Here is a 15,512-nt window from a genome sequence, read left to right on the forward strand (position 1 = left end):
GTTAACAGCCTAGATGTGCATCCACTGATGAATGGATATGGATATGGAAGATGTGTGTGTGTGTGTGTGTGTGTGTGTGTGTGTGTACACATACATACATACATATATACATATATATAATGGAATATTACTCAGCTATAAAAATCTTGCTGTGTGCAATGACATGGATAGAGCTAGAGTATTATGCTAAGTGAAATAAGTCAGAGAAAGATAAATGCCAGATGATTTCACTCATATTTGGAAGTTAAGAAACAAAACAAATGAACAAAGGGGATGGGTATGAACAAAGGGGATGGAGATGATGAGCAAACCAAGAAATAGGCTCTTAACTATAGAGAACAAACTCGTGGTCACCAGAGGAGAGGTGCTTGGGAGGACAGGTGAAATAGGTGATGGGGATTAAAGAGTTCACTTGTGATGAGCACCAGGTGTTGTATGGCTATTTTGGATCAGTATATTGTATACCTGAAACTGTATATTAACTAATGGAATTTAAATAAAATTTATATAAAAATTTAAATAAATAAAAACTTTAAAAAATAAATAAAATTCAATTCTATTCCCTCTACTACCAAAAAAAAAAAAAAAAAAAAAAAAAAGACTTCCTCTCTCAACCAGGAATCCTGATCCAAACCACTGAACAAGAAGTGATTTGTGTGGCTGTTTTCTCAAGCTCCTGTGGAGGTGCTGCCATTCTAGATTCATAGAAGAGAAGTTAGTTTTTTACATATAGTGGATGTATAGTGCATTAGGGCTTAATTCTCTCCTAGAGTTGTTAAAGACACAGTAATTCTGTCTTTGCTTTTATGTAGTACTACATTTGGGAATTCTTAACCCACTGAGCCACCCAGGAGTCCCTCATTTGGGAATTCTTACTGCCTTTTTCTCGGATACTAAAATCTCTAAATAACCTCATGCATACCATGTGATTTTTTTTTTTTATCTGAGAACTTGAAGGATGTTTTTATTTTAGAGGTTTTTGGGTTTTTTTGTGTGTGTTTTTTAACTCCTGGGTTTTCCAAAAAAATTAAGAAGTTTAACCAGGTTCTTGCCATATTCTAAAGATGTTCATGCTTTGGCAGTTACGAATATTTTACTGGTTTTCTCATGGTATTAAAGCAAACTTCAATTCAGCATAGTACTTAAAAGTTGCAGTTTGGGCTACATTTGAATCCCAGCCCTTGCTCTGAAACCCAGTCCTGCCTCTTACTAGCTTTGTAGTATTAGGCAAGTTAACTTGTCTACACTTCATGTTCCTGTAAAATGGAATGATACCACCATTTTAGGGGACCTTAACTATTGAATGGCTACAGTACCAGATGTGAATAAGTATGCAATGAGAATTATTATAATCAAAACTGATTATTATGCCAAAAATCCAAAGGTCAAATTATTTTTAGTTTGAACTAACTGAAACATGTTATCTGCAACATATTTCACACAGTAAAATAAGTTTTGCATTATGGTTATTAGTCACAACCTGACTGAAAAATCAGGCATTAGTACACTATCAACTGGACCTAAGTTTACATCAACATTTGTACCATTCCTGCCTTGCTTCTTTTTCCTATCTATTCTCAAAGTATATTGAATATGATATATAAGAACATCTATTTTTGAGATATGTCTTTCTTTTCATTCAGCCAGTTGACTCTCTTCTCCATTTTTTCTTGTCTTTTTCTCCAGAATCATAAGAATAGTACTTTTTAATTGTAATTGTTATTTTAGGATAGGAAAAAGTGTTTCTTGATCCTCGTAGGAGCCTGGTTGTGTCTAAAAATTAGTATGCTTCTCTTTTTGGAGAAGCATACCAATTTAATATAATGTTTAAGTTTTATAGAGCCTTCATAAGGAAATGAAGACACAAAGAAATAGTTAAATGAGAGTGTTTTTATGCTAAGTTTGATGAAGGAAAGATAATCATCGAGAATTCTGATGGTGCAAAAGGTATGAGCTAAGGGTAGTAAACTGGGGGAAACTTGAAAGAGCTGTTTGTTTTGATTTTTCTCAGTGGTCCTCCATCTTGGAGATAAGGATGCTCCTTTCCTAAGGGTACAGAGAGGGCAATTCTTATGACCTGTTTTGGCAAAGGGCAGGGGAAGGACAGAGAGACCCTCTTCTGCCATTTTCTCAGAATTACTCAATTTAAATTATTCAGCATGCTAAGATGCCATATTTTGGGGTAGCATATCCTGAATCCCATCATCCTATTGTCCTTGAATTCCATTATATTTTACTCTACAGACACCCACCAACTTATAGATGGGGCAAAGCAGTTTCCCATGAAAATAACTGTATAAATGGTGACCAGATTTCTAGACTAGTGTTTAAACTGAAATAGCAGTATAGTTTAACTGAATCAAGAGTCAAATAGACATATGTGGATTAATAAAGGAATCTGTATTATTTGTAATATAATTTCTTAGTAAAATGCACTTTAGCCTCTAATAGAATCTAGTCTACTGAAAGGCATTTTTATTCTGACAAATTCTGAATGGCAACAAAATCCTTTATCCTGTTTCTTTCCTCCAACAGCTCAAATGGAGCATCGTCCTTAGAATATCCATTTACTAGGCGAGGGTAAAGGGAGAGGGAAACTGACATTTTGGGACAAGGACTTCTTCACAGCATCATCAGTCAGTGTTTGTTGAATGAATTTATAAGTTGGGTGTTGATATCAGAGGTTTATGCCTGTCTAGTTAAATTTCAATAAGCTTTCTATTGTGTGGTATTATTATTTCTACCACCTCTTTCTAGTGAATGCTATTATTTCTGACTTATTAAATGCCTTATTTGTCCTTATTATCTTGCAAATAAGATATAGATCTTTGAGCTAGATGAGTAAAGTAAAATAAATATATGACTGAATTAAAAGAGGTGATTCTTATTGCTTGGTCTATTCATGAGAAAGCTAATTCATCATGAATGTGGCAGACTTAGTGGTACAATTTTAGAGGAATTGGGTCTTGATTATGCTGTGTGCATTTTGCTTTCTACTTAAATGTTCAGTCAGAGGGGCACCTGGGTGGCTCAGTCAATGTCTGCCTTTGGCTCGGATCGTGATCCCAGGGTCCTGAGATCAAGTCCCTCATTGGGCTCCCTGCTCAGTGGGGAGTCTGCTTCTCCTCCCTCTGCCTTTCCCCCCTACTTGTGCTCTCCCTCTCTCTCCAATAAATAAAATCTTAAAAAATAGATACTACTTGAGGCCACATTTTTATCTATACAGAGATTACATCAGTTATTCTAAGTTGGTAGTAGGCTTAGTTAATTTATTTACCAAGTACAGACCTCTTTGGAAAAGAGAGCTAAAGGCAAAGCATGACATTACTCTTTATTAACATTATTTATTGGAGGAAATAGCAAATATTCACCCTTTAAATGTTATACATGTTTGAGTGGTATAGGAGACCCTGAAAGAAAGGACTCCAGTAAGCAGTATAGGTCAGAATAAATAACATATACCAAAGGAGATATAGTTTATATAAAATTATTTGGTATATTTTTAAAGTCCATTAAGTTGAATATAAGACATATTTTGAATCCTGTGGAATCCATTTTAATCATACTAATAGCCTTTCCCATGTATTTTTAGCCACTTACTTGTGTTTATCTAATAAATGTTTCCTACCCAATTTTAAAATTGCATCTATCATTTTCTAAATGATATTAATTATAGTCTTCATAATCCTATGTGTACTATGCTTATTATTCAAGAGGTTTTTTTTAATATCCTTTTATCTTTTCACAGCATCTCTCTAAGACAGAATTTTCATTTTATTCTCAATTTTAACAAAAATTATAGAATTAAGACTTATAGAGAAGTGTTGAGGGCTTTTCCACAAGATGTACCCTATCATTATCATCAGAATGCTAAGCTGGAAATAAAAATGGAGAATATATGGTATCATTCTTTCCATTGATTTTAAAGGTTCAACTTGTATAGTTACATATATATAACGTTAGTATTTGATAGGTATGCTCATTTTATCATACTTATTTACTTCTCTTCAGCTTGAATATTTTGGGAACCCAGTCTCATGGTTCAGTGACGTATTTTATATCCAGGAGTAAGTATCAAAGCATTGGGTGATAAATTGAAGCCACATACAGCTTTTGAAATACATGTGCTTGCATCATTTATGAATCTATCTTTTAAAATGCTCTTGACTTAATTTTCTTGTGACTTTTGTTACTACAGAAAGTGAAGAATTCTGAAAAATAGTAAGGTTATTATACAAAATATTTTGTAATAAAACAGAGCTGGATGTGTATTATACATAGGAAAACTAATATTGCATATATCCCTTGGAATTGAAAGGGCAGAAAAAGTAGGTATGTTGGTATTCAAATGTTTTGCAATTTAAGGGAACAAAAAGAATGAATACGAGATGAAGGAGAGGGGAAAAAAAAAAAGAAAGGCAGGGCTAGAGAGAGAAACAAGCCCTGGTTTTTCATTCCCTTTTCTGCTTCAGTATTTAAAGAATAGGCAATTTTTTCTGACTTTCCCATCTTAAATAGTTCAGTGCACAAGCAGCAACTTAAAGAACAAGAGTGAATTCAGAAAAACCTTAAAGATATTTTTAGATTTCATATTCCATGAAACCCCAGAGGGTTTTAGATTCATATGGACTTTTATAGTCATAGTTTTCAACTATATTAGCAATTTTCCTTTTCTAAGTCTTCCTTAGGATCAGAAAAGAAGGGTCTGTTTTTGAAATTTTGTCAATGCCATTCTGCACTCAATATTGCCTAGAATCGGGCGCCTGGGTGGCTCAGTGGGTTAAGCCGCTGCCTTCGGCTCAGGTCATGATCTCAGGGTCCTGGGAGCGAGTCCCGCATCGGGCTCTCTGCTCAGCAGGGAGCCTGCTTCCCTCTCTCTCTCTCTCTCTCTCTCTCTCTCTGCCTGCCTCTCCATCTACTTGTGATTTCTCTCTGTCAAATAAATAAATAAAATCTTTAAAAAAAAAATATTGCCTAGAATCATAAAAACTAGCTTGCTGCTTCTTTTTTAATTATTTTTTTCTCTTTAGCAATTTGCTATTATCCCAGCACACAGCAATTAAATCTAATTCTGTTTGGGCTACCATGCCTAAGTGTTCTTGTTAAGAAGCATGGCTTGAACTAATGCATGGCTCTTTGAGAAGGCTGCTGTGTATATTTGCACTAAAAGAAAAGTTCTTATAGCCATCTAGCCCTTTGAATTCAATATTGAAGCTGCAGTAATTAATGGTGAACTTCTGTGCAGTGCTTGACAGAGAAGGGAGTTCCTCCGGAATAAAAGTGGGAACTGAGGCAGAAAATGGTCTTCTGCTGTCAGATGCTGCTAAATTAGTCGCAGGTACTTTTCAGTTATGGAGAAAGGCATCCCTTCAAAGAATACACATGAGTGGGAGAGTAGGAAAGAAGGGGGAAAAAAGATGCCATTGGAATCTGCAAGAGGTTGTTATTAGGGAATACTGAGTCAATATTCAATCTCAAATATTTGGCTGTGTCTGAGTACTTTGGGTCCAAGTAAGACTGATTTTAATTGTCTTGCCTTCAGATTTCACAGCCTCATCATCCAGCCTTAAATATATCAAACATGACTTAACCTCTTCATATCCATGATAATTCTAAACTTTTTTTAACAAACTTTATAATCAGTCACCTTCAATATTTTAAATAGGATCATTGGTTTAATGGTCAAGTGATCAGCATCCTTCATTAGTAGCATTAAGCATTATCTTGTTTCATATACGCATGTTTAGTTACTGGAAGATAAACTAGATGCTATTTTGCCAAATGGGAGTTTTTTTTCCTTTTTTACCTTCACAGCACAGTTTCATCTCAAACAGGTGGAAACAAGTAAATGGTCCTGAAATTGAACATTTAATTTTTATATTCCTAAGTCATTTTTGTGGGCAACAATTATTAAGTTTTGCTTAATTTATATCAGGATGTTCCCAATGAAAATTAATATAGTAATGGAACCAGACCAGACAGCTATCAATTACTCCAACCTTTGATATGTAGGTTAATAAAGTTTAAACAAACAAAAAGTGTTGTATGAGCGGAAGCTCAGAAGCATCTAAATGGCTTCCATTAGCCCATTTCTCTTTATACATAGCAAATTTATCTCTAATCTCCCCAGGTCATATGTTTTAGAGCCATATAACACAGTTCAAAAGATAAAGGATAAGTCAAAATCATCTTGGCTCATTTATTCAACCTCACATGCCACCATAAAGCAAGGGTCACTGTAGCCATTCTCCTTAATATATGTCAGTGACAGTAGCATTTCTAAAGTGTTCTTGGGCATATAAGGACCACTCTTTCAATCCATCTATATTGTTACCCTTTCGCTTGCAATTAATTGACCATTAACTTGCAGTTAACTAACTAACTTTCAGAAATAATTGAACTCTATTTCAAAGGCTTTGGTCTGAAACATTCCCCAGCTAGAATTACTTTCTTGGACTTTGTTTTACTAAGTCATTTATCCTGGTAGATACAGTCATGCTGTCATTGCTTTACGTTATGTTTGGAAACACTTTGGCTTCCTTTTAAACATCCCATCCTCAAAGGGAAATTTTGCTGCTCTCTTAAGATTAGTCATGATGTGATTCTGTCTTTTCTCTTACATACACACACACCCCTTTTAGAATTTTATAGACTATGCATTTTGACTATGGCCTATTGACTTTAAAAGACAATTTCAGATCAGGAATGATACTGGTGTTTTTAAGGTCTGCCATGTGTTTTGAAAGTTAAATGTCAAGAGAGTATCTATGAGTCCACATTTTGTTATTTATACCTCATTTACATTTAACCACTTTCTTACTGCAATTTCCTACACTTCACTTTTTTCTGTGCTTCTTTTCCCTTTCCTTGTGTGTATGTGTATGTGAGTGTATGCGTGTGTATTTTAACAGAAACTACCTGTCTTCTTTATCTCTAGTTGTTTCTTATTTTCCTTTTCCTTTTCAATGAATAATAACCCAACCCATCTCAGTCATTGAGGAAAGAGTATTATCCTTAATAATTGCTGTTAGAATAAATATATGTATCTCAGCTTGCTGTAATGGAACAAAATGGGATGAGCATAGCTGCTTTAGTGTTGGACCATGGTAACCCAACCATATACTGTGCCTAAATTCTAAGCCAACCCAACTCACAGGAATATGAGAGAGATAATCTAGATGAAACTAGGATAAATGAATTAAGTATAATATTTCTACCTATAAAATTTCTAAGTTATACAGTGACTCTGTGAAAAGACTATTTATAAAAAGAGTATACATGCCCTTTTCACCTTGAGTTAAAAGATAATACTAATGAATCCAGGGTTATAGATTGGTAAAGCCAGTTAACTTTACAGCTGTTCTCTCATTATAGACTATAAACTAATCCTAAATATCTTATTGCAGATATGTATGCAGGGGAAGGCCAGAGGAAGGATGTGTTGATGGTTCAAAATAAATTCATCAAAAATTGAATGAGACTGATTTTAACAAAAAACATAATGGTCAGTCTGTGTTATACTAAAAGCTTTTTTAAATCAAATGTCTATCATTTTCAGTAGCAGTTTTTATTTTTCTTTCATTTTCAATAACTTTTGTCTTATTTTTCACATTTTCCATGAAGAATATAGATAAAGAGAAAAAAATCACTTTTGAACTTCCCCATGTTAATTGTTAAAATTTGATAGAAATAATAAGGAAAGTGAATTTGAAGAAAAGAGAGAAGAAAGTAGAATTTCCTTAGAGAATACAGAATAAAGAATAAAGCATACGTAGAAAGAATAATTATCACCAAAGGATTCCCTATATGGAAAAAATTTTAAGAATAGCTAGTGTATAAGAAATTTAAGAGTTGGAAATCTTTGGTGAATTAGTTTCTGCAGCTTTTGACTTCATTGTATTCCTCATTTAACAACCGAGCAATGCAGGGCACAGCAAAGCTACCTGAAGCAACCCTCAGAAAGTTAGAGGAAGTAAATTGTTTAATGATGAAACTGTCAGCATTCTCAATTAATATACACTTAGTGAATGAAAAAAGCAATGAAAAATATATGGCTTGTAGACATTGGCGTTATGTTTATTCTTGAACAAGAGGGCAGAAGACTATCCAAATGATCCCAAATTCCAAATTTGAGAAATCTGTGTGAAAACGTTTATGGGTATTGGCAGCTTCATGTAAATGTCCTTTGGTGAATCAGTTCCCTTTTATCTTTTTTTTTTTTTACAGTTTTCATTTTTTAATGAAATATACAATAGAGAATGAATAACAAACACCCATACACTGACCGGCTAGATTTAACGAATCTTCATGTTTTATTGTAGTTTCTTTAGATCTTTGACCATGTTTTTAATAATTATGACAGAGTTCAAGTTCCCTTTGCATAGAATTTTCATTATTTAAGAATAATACATTATAGAAATATATTCTTTGCCTATATACGACATATACTAGCTCTGTATTTGAATAGTGCTATATTTCTCAGGATCCCTTTTGTTTCTGTAACAATCTGATATGTTCCTGCTTATATTTATTTTTAAAGTAACACTGTTTAGTGGCATGATTTCAGTGATTTTTGGTATGTGCTAGTTGAGATAAAATACACACATACAGATACTATATGTATATATATATATATTGTTGAGGAGGGAAAATTTTCCTTTAGCTTTCAACGGTTCCTTTGGCTGGTCTAAGAATTAAATTGACATGAGACAGATTAACAGGAGAAAATTTTAATTTTGTACATAAGAGAATCTCACATACATGAGAGGTTCAAAGACAGGTAAAATTAGGGTATTTATGCCATTCTGAGGTAAGAAATTGGAGGGAGTTTGGGCTTCAAAAGAAAGGAGGGCAATTCACAGGGAAATAAGAAAAAGAGCAGATGTTTCATAATACTTAGTGTTTGCCCTCTTGTACAGATAGGTTACTTATATAAAATTTATGTGTGGTAAAAAATTCTCATTCTGGGAAAGACACCCAATTTAAATTCTTCTAGGTAGTTAAGAAAGGAGCAGGCATTTCTCTTGAGCCCGCTGGATCTTGACTGCCTTCAGCTCAAAATAGTCTACATGCGTTAAGTGGCACACTTTGAAGATATTTGTTTGAACTCCTCTATAAGCTACTTATATACTAAGTATACTTGTGTATGTGTGTTCTGTATACACACACACACACTAAATATATGTGATTATTTTCCTGTTTATTGTGTTGAGACAGCCATAAAATAAACTAGCCAGAAGTAAGCAATATATCTCAAAAACTGCTCTTACTGACCCCAACCAAACCATAATACCATAATTTATACTAGAAATACATAGGAAATCAAAAGGAACAAAACAGGAATGCAAAAGTAACAAAAGCACTAACACTGAACCAAAACGCCCCTTGGCATTATTAATAATATTGCTCTGTTCCAAAGGAAGCATAATGTGATTTAGACATGGGTATTAATGATTAACAGCATAGATATTCTTTATTACTCAGCTTTCACTAATTTCCCTGTGTGATACATTTTTTTAAAATAAACTTTGAAAATGCCTCAATACTTCTAATCAAGTGTAGATTCACTGTCTGGAAGATACTAACAAGTATAGTAGCTATCACAAATTAATAACTATATGGTATCACAAGAACTTTTATGCAGAAATTTACAGTAAATCTTCAATAAACAGAAAAGTATTCTCTTTTATCAGAGGTACCTTCACTGATTTTTATGAAATACATTATTTTCAAAACACATTTTTTCTGTCCTACTTAGCTGGAAACTTCAGTCTGAACACCTACTATGTCTCTTTTTATTATCAATTTTTGGCTCTTCTGACAAATTACAACATTCTTCTTTGGTCTGAAAGAGGTTGCAGACAGTTTCCAAACTAAGGATTGAGGAAAGTAGTTGCAATACTTGACTTTTGATAGTTGGTATTGTAATCATCATAGCCATTATCATTCTCTTCTTAATTATTATCATTCTCACCTCTATTATTGTCATCAGACATTAAATGTCAGCTATAGACCAAGTGTTCTACCTGCATTAGTTTATTTAATTTTCAGAACAGTCCTATAAAATGGAAACTCAACAAAGCATGAGCCTTTACATACTACTAGCTATTACCTCAGTCAGGAAAGTTCTCATCTATCTTCCTCTACATGTCTCAGGTCTTAACTCAAATGATACCTATTCAGAGAAGTCTTCCTTGTCCACTCTGTCTAAAATAATTATATCCTATTGCTAATCACTTTTTATCTCATTACCATCTTGTATTTTCTTTATAAACATTTATTGCTGGCTGAAACTATCTTATTTACATATTAGCTTAAGTGCTTATTATCTGCCTACTCCTGTTAGAATGTAAACTTCATGGTAGCAAGCTCCCTGTCAATCTTATTTAGTTTTTAACCCCTGTACCACGATCTAAGGCTGGCATTGGGTATAGGCTCAAGAAGTATTTTTTCAGTTAATGTATGTTATCATTACCCTGATTCTTGTACATGTGAAAACTAATGCTTAAAAAGCTAAAATAATTTAGCCAAGATCATGTAGCTGTTTTTTGTCTGCTTAAAGAAGGATTCATTGCATGTACAAGTCTCTACCTTTAGCATATCAAATTAGCATATGTTCTTAGACTTACAGCTATCAAGCTTACGTTGAAATAAAAATTTGCATACTTTCTAAAATTATCTTACCTGTCCTCACCATCTTGCGAATGAGTTATATAAATATGAGCTTATGCGAGTATAAGAGAATAGAACCAGTAATGTATATAGAGAAAATATAAATTTTACAAGGTAAAGTGGGCTGAAGCAACTCAGAGTACTGGTAAACCTAAATTTAACAATGTTCTAAGAAAGAATATCCCTCTTCTTCTGGCTTTTAATCTTACACATAATTATTTTGCTTTTTCTATTTAAAAAAAATCTAAAAGAGAGCTTCACTCAGAAAATATGCATACTGTATTTTAGCTTAATTACATAGTAATACATGGTCAATATACTTATATAATTTTTACATTGTATTGCATTTCTTTGATGTTAATAAGTTATTCTCTTTCCCTTAGGAACTTTTCATGACTGAATCATGACAAAATAAAGTTCATATTCAAACTGAGTTTTCACTAGATTTGGGTAAAAGAAACTACAAAAAATTTTTGTGTATTAAACCTTAGAAATTATATTTTAAGTCAAATTTTTAAAAGATATAATGAATATTTAATATAAATGTATTCCATTTCTAATGTGGTAAACTACTTTAATATTCTAGTCAAAATACAAACTGCAGTCCATTTAAAAGTGACTATCGTTGGTGTTTCATACAATCTTAGAAACCAAAGGTGTGCACTAGGGGACAAACTCTCAAAAATAAACCAGAATTCAATTAACAGACAAATTCTATTCATAGGTACTCCCAGGCCATAGAGTTCTCAGGTAAAATCATGAAAGAACTTTGGAATAGACAAATGATTTTTGGCTGTCTTGTCTAGATCACCCTTCTGGGTCATCTCCCTTTTCATTATCTGAGCTATTGTACAACACTAAATTGTAGTATGTGAATAGTAATGCAAATGACCTCAATCCATAGAAATGCATATTTGTGTCTATTTGGAGATGCAACTGATTTTTGTTCAATTAATCTGAAAGTTCATTTCAACATTCCTGATGGTCCCTGTGTGTGGAGTTTTTTTTAATTCTTTTTGAACCAAGTGAAACATTTTTCTGATCCTCTTATTAACACGTAGGTTTACCTACGTGTTTGACCTATATTCATTTTGTATTTGTACGAAGGTCATGAATTTACCTTTTTTATCAAAAAATTAACTTTAGAGATGATTAGGTGGCTCAGTCAGTTAACCATCTGCCTTTGCTGGGGTTGTGATCCCAGGGTCCAGGGCTCAAGTCCCTCATCAGGTCCTTACCCAGCCTGCTCCTCCCTCTGCCTGCCAGTGTCCCTGTTTATGTGCTCTCGTGCCCTCTCTCTCCCTGACAAATGTGTATAAAATTTAAAAAAAAAAAAACACAAATTTTAACACAGTTATCTCTTCTTAACAAGCTAAAAGTTCAATTTTAATGGCATTGGATTTGCTGCTCTTCCATATGATTTAGCCCAGACATGCAAAACTTGAGAATTCAGAGAAAATGGAAAGGACATACGCAATGTAAAGAAGAGTCTAATAATATCAAACTATATCTATAAACTGTTTACTTGGTTAGACCATAAGAGGCTTGCTTGGCTAACATACTATATACCACATAGAGTTGCAATATAAGGCTTTAGACAATTTAACTCTTATCTCCAGTCCTTGAGGGAATGCCCTAAACATTTTCTAAATCATTGCTACTTTACTAATGTAATGTAGAAATATCTTTGCCTTTATACATTTTCCGTGTGCCTTATGAATGCTATCTAGGCATTTGGAAAAATAAAAACTGCAGTATAGCATCCTTTGATTTAGAAAGGAAAACTATGTAGCCACACTCTTACATGGTGTATTATACTCAGTAGAAACAGGAGTTTGGGGTTGTTGTTTTTTTGTTAATGAATAAAAAATTGATATGACATGACATTTAAGAATGTATAGGGAAGAACTGTGTAAGGAAGGAAAACAATTTTCCATCTACTTTTCTGAGTTCCTGGCTGAGAACTTCTCAAACAAAAGATAGATTAACAAGAGAAAAATGAAGAAAAAGTTAATAAAAAGAAGTTTCTTAACATGTATACTTCATGTATTAGCCTGAACCACCAGCTTAAATACCATGTTTAGCTAAAGACAAAATAAAGTGGAAGCAGAGAGGCCAGCTATGGGGAGGTTACCAGAAAAACCATGTAAAGAAGAGTGAGGTTTGTAATACAGATTTAATCCGTGCCTTTTCCACTGGTAACATTCTCTTGTGATTTAGATCATCCTTTTCTAGGTACAGCGAGGGAGACACCCTTATAAGTGGAGATTTCTTTCTTTTTTTCTTGAGCAATTAGCAACTTTTTTTTTATTATGTTCCATTAGCCCTTGTATAGTACATAATTAGTCCTTGATGCAGTAGTCAGTGATTCATTAGTTAAGTATAACACACAGTACTCATCACATGAAATATGCCCTCCTCAATAATTTTTTTTAATGGAGATTTCTTTTACAAATACAATTTTTCTTTACCAAAGGGTAACTTCTACTGTTTTCAGAACTTCTATGTCTGCTATTTCTCAAATAAGCTTTATGCTAAAAAGGCATATTTTGGGTTGATGTATTGTACTCCCTTTATGTGCCACCCCCAAAATATGACATACTGATTATTTTCAGTTAAAGTTCTTAAGAAACAGTTCCACAATTTGGCTATTGTGGACATTACTGCTATGAACATTGGGGTACAGATGTTCTTTCTTTTCACTCCATCTGTATCTTTAGGGTAAATACCCAGTAGTGCAATTGCTGGGTCATAGGGTAACTCTATTTTTAATTTTTTGAGGAAACTCCACACTGTTTTCCAAAGTGGCTGCACCAATTTGCATTCCTACCAACAGTGTAAGAGGGTTCCCCTTTCTCCACAACCTCTCCAACATTTGTTATTTCTTGTCTTGTCAATTTTTGCCATTCTAACTGGTGCAAGGCGGTATCTCAATGTGGTTTTGATTTGAATTCACTGATGGCTAATGATGATGAACATTTCTTCATGTGTCTGTTAGCCATTTGTATGTCTTTTGAGAAGTGTCTGTTCATGTCTTCTGCCCATTTTTTTTACTTGATTATATGTTTTTTGGGTGTTGAGTTTGAGAAGTTCTTTATAGAGCTGAGTTGCCCTTCAACAGACAGATAGATGTAGTCCATATATACAATGGAATATTACTCAGCCATCAGAAAGAATGAATACCTAACTTTTGCAACAACATAGATGGCACTGGAGGAGCTTATGCTAAGTGAAATAAGTCAAGCAGAGAAGGTCATTTATCATATGGTTTCACTTATTTGTGGAAAATAAGGAATAGCATGGAGGACATTAGGAAAAGGAAGGGAAAAATGAAGGGGTGATCAGAGCTGGAGATGAACCATGAAAGACTATGGACTCAGAGAAACAAACTGAGATTTTGAGAGGGGAGGGCTGTGGGTAGGATGGATTAGCCTGGTGTTGGGTATTGAGGAGGGCACAGATTGCATGGAGCAGTGGGTATTATACACAAACAGTGAATCATGGAACACTACATCAAAAATTAATGATGTACTATATGATGACTAATGTAACATTTAAAAAAAGGGAAGAAAGAAGCCAGAAAATAAAAGAGAAATAAAACAGCCAATTCAAGAAGGACACTCCCCCAGAAAGCAGGAAATAAGTGTCCCATGTGAAAGCTACCCTCCCCGTACCAGAAGAGGAAAAGGCATTCATACTACCAGAGACAGAGATTTTAGCTCCAAGAAGACTACATTCACAAACCTTATTTCTTCACTAATTTACTCCCTCTAGCCAACACACCTTTGTCTTACCAATTCTTCCCCCAGATTTATTGTTTCTTTTTTTTTAATGAATAAGGTAGTTTTATTTATATTTATTTTTTTATTGTGTTATGTTAGTTACCATACTAACATCATTAGTTTTTGATGTAGTGTTCCATGATTCACTGTTTGCATATAACACCCAGTGCTCCATGCAGTCCGTGCCCTCCTTAATACCCATCACCAGGTTCATCTATCCCCCCACCCCACCCCCTTCTAAAACCCTCAGTTTTTTTTCCCAGCGTCCGTTGTCTCTCCTGGTTCATTTCCCATTCTGATTTCTCCCCTTTCATTTTTCCCTTCTCCTAATGTCCTCCGTGCTATTCCTTATGTTCCACAAATAAGTAAAACCATATGATAATTAACTTTCTCTGTTTGATTTATTTCTTATTTCTTTGTCTAAAAGATATAAAAGCTGAATGCTTTGGTCATTGAGCCTTATATCTCTGGGGCCCCTGTATGTACAAAAAAAATTTTTTTTTCTCTTGTTAATCTGTCCTATGCCAGTTGAATTATTAGACCAGCCAAAGAACCCAGAAGAGAAGAAAGGAAGACTTTGTATTGCCTATAGCATATTCTGCTACCCTTAAATGAAAACCAAAAAGAATATTAAATCTAGTTAAAAACTCAGTATCTTAAAATCTTATTTAATGAAATCCAATGTGACTTTCTTCCAGAAGTATCAGGAAATGATACTTATTGCAAATGCTCAATAATTCAGTGTTTTATATTATTGACTCTAACCATCTTTTAGACTCTAGTTTATAAAACTTAGGGTTTTTAACTTTCTATTCAAATGCTTACCTAATGTTACCTGATCTTACTTATTAGAGCTGTCAAAATTACAGAAGAAATAAGTCAGCATTCTGTGTTACAGATCCAGAGTATCATCCAAACAAGAGTAACAACAAACATAGTAATAGCTAATGCTCATATACCATTCACTCTGGGTCAGATACTCTTCTAAATCAAACATTTCACACATATTATCTCACGTTCCTCATAACAACCCTATGAAATAGGTATTTCCGTTATTCT

The 15,512-nt window shown here is 33.8% G+C and overlaps 1 protein-coding gene and 1 long non-coding RNA gene across 15 annotated transcripts in view; one reads left to right on the forward strand and one right to left on the reverse strand.

Moving 5' to 3' along the window:
* Nucleotides 1-15,512, forward strand: part of GPHN (gephyrin) — a 641,151-nt gene that overhangs the window by 476,971 nt on the left and 148,668 nt on the right. The window lies entirely within an intron of this gene.
* LOC131836701 (uncharacterized) overlaps nt 1-15,512 on the reverse strand; it is a 50,421-nt gene that overhangs the window by 13,302 nt on the left and 21,607 nt on the right. The window lies entirely within an intron of this gene.

The sequence above is a fragment of the Mustela lutreola genome, chromosome 7 (assembly GCF_030435805.1).
Source record: "Mustela lutreola isolate mMusLut2 chromosome 7, mMusLut2.pri, whole genome shotgun sequence".
Lineage (NCBI taxonomy): Eukaryota > Metazoa > Chordata > Mammalia > Carnivora > Mustelidae > Mustela > Mustela lutreola.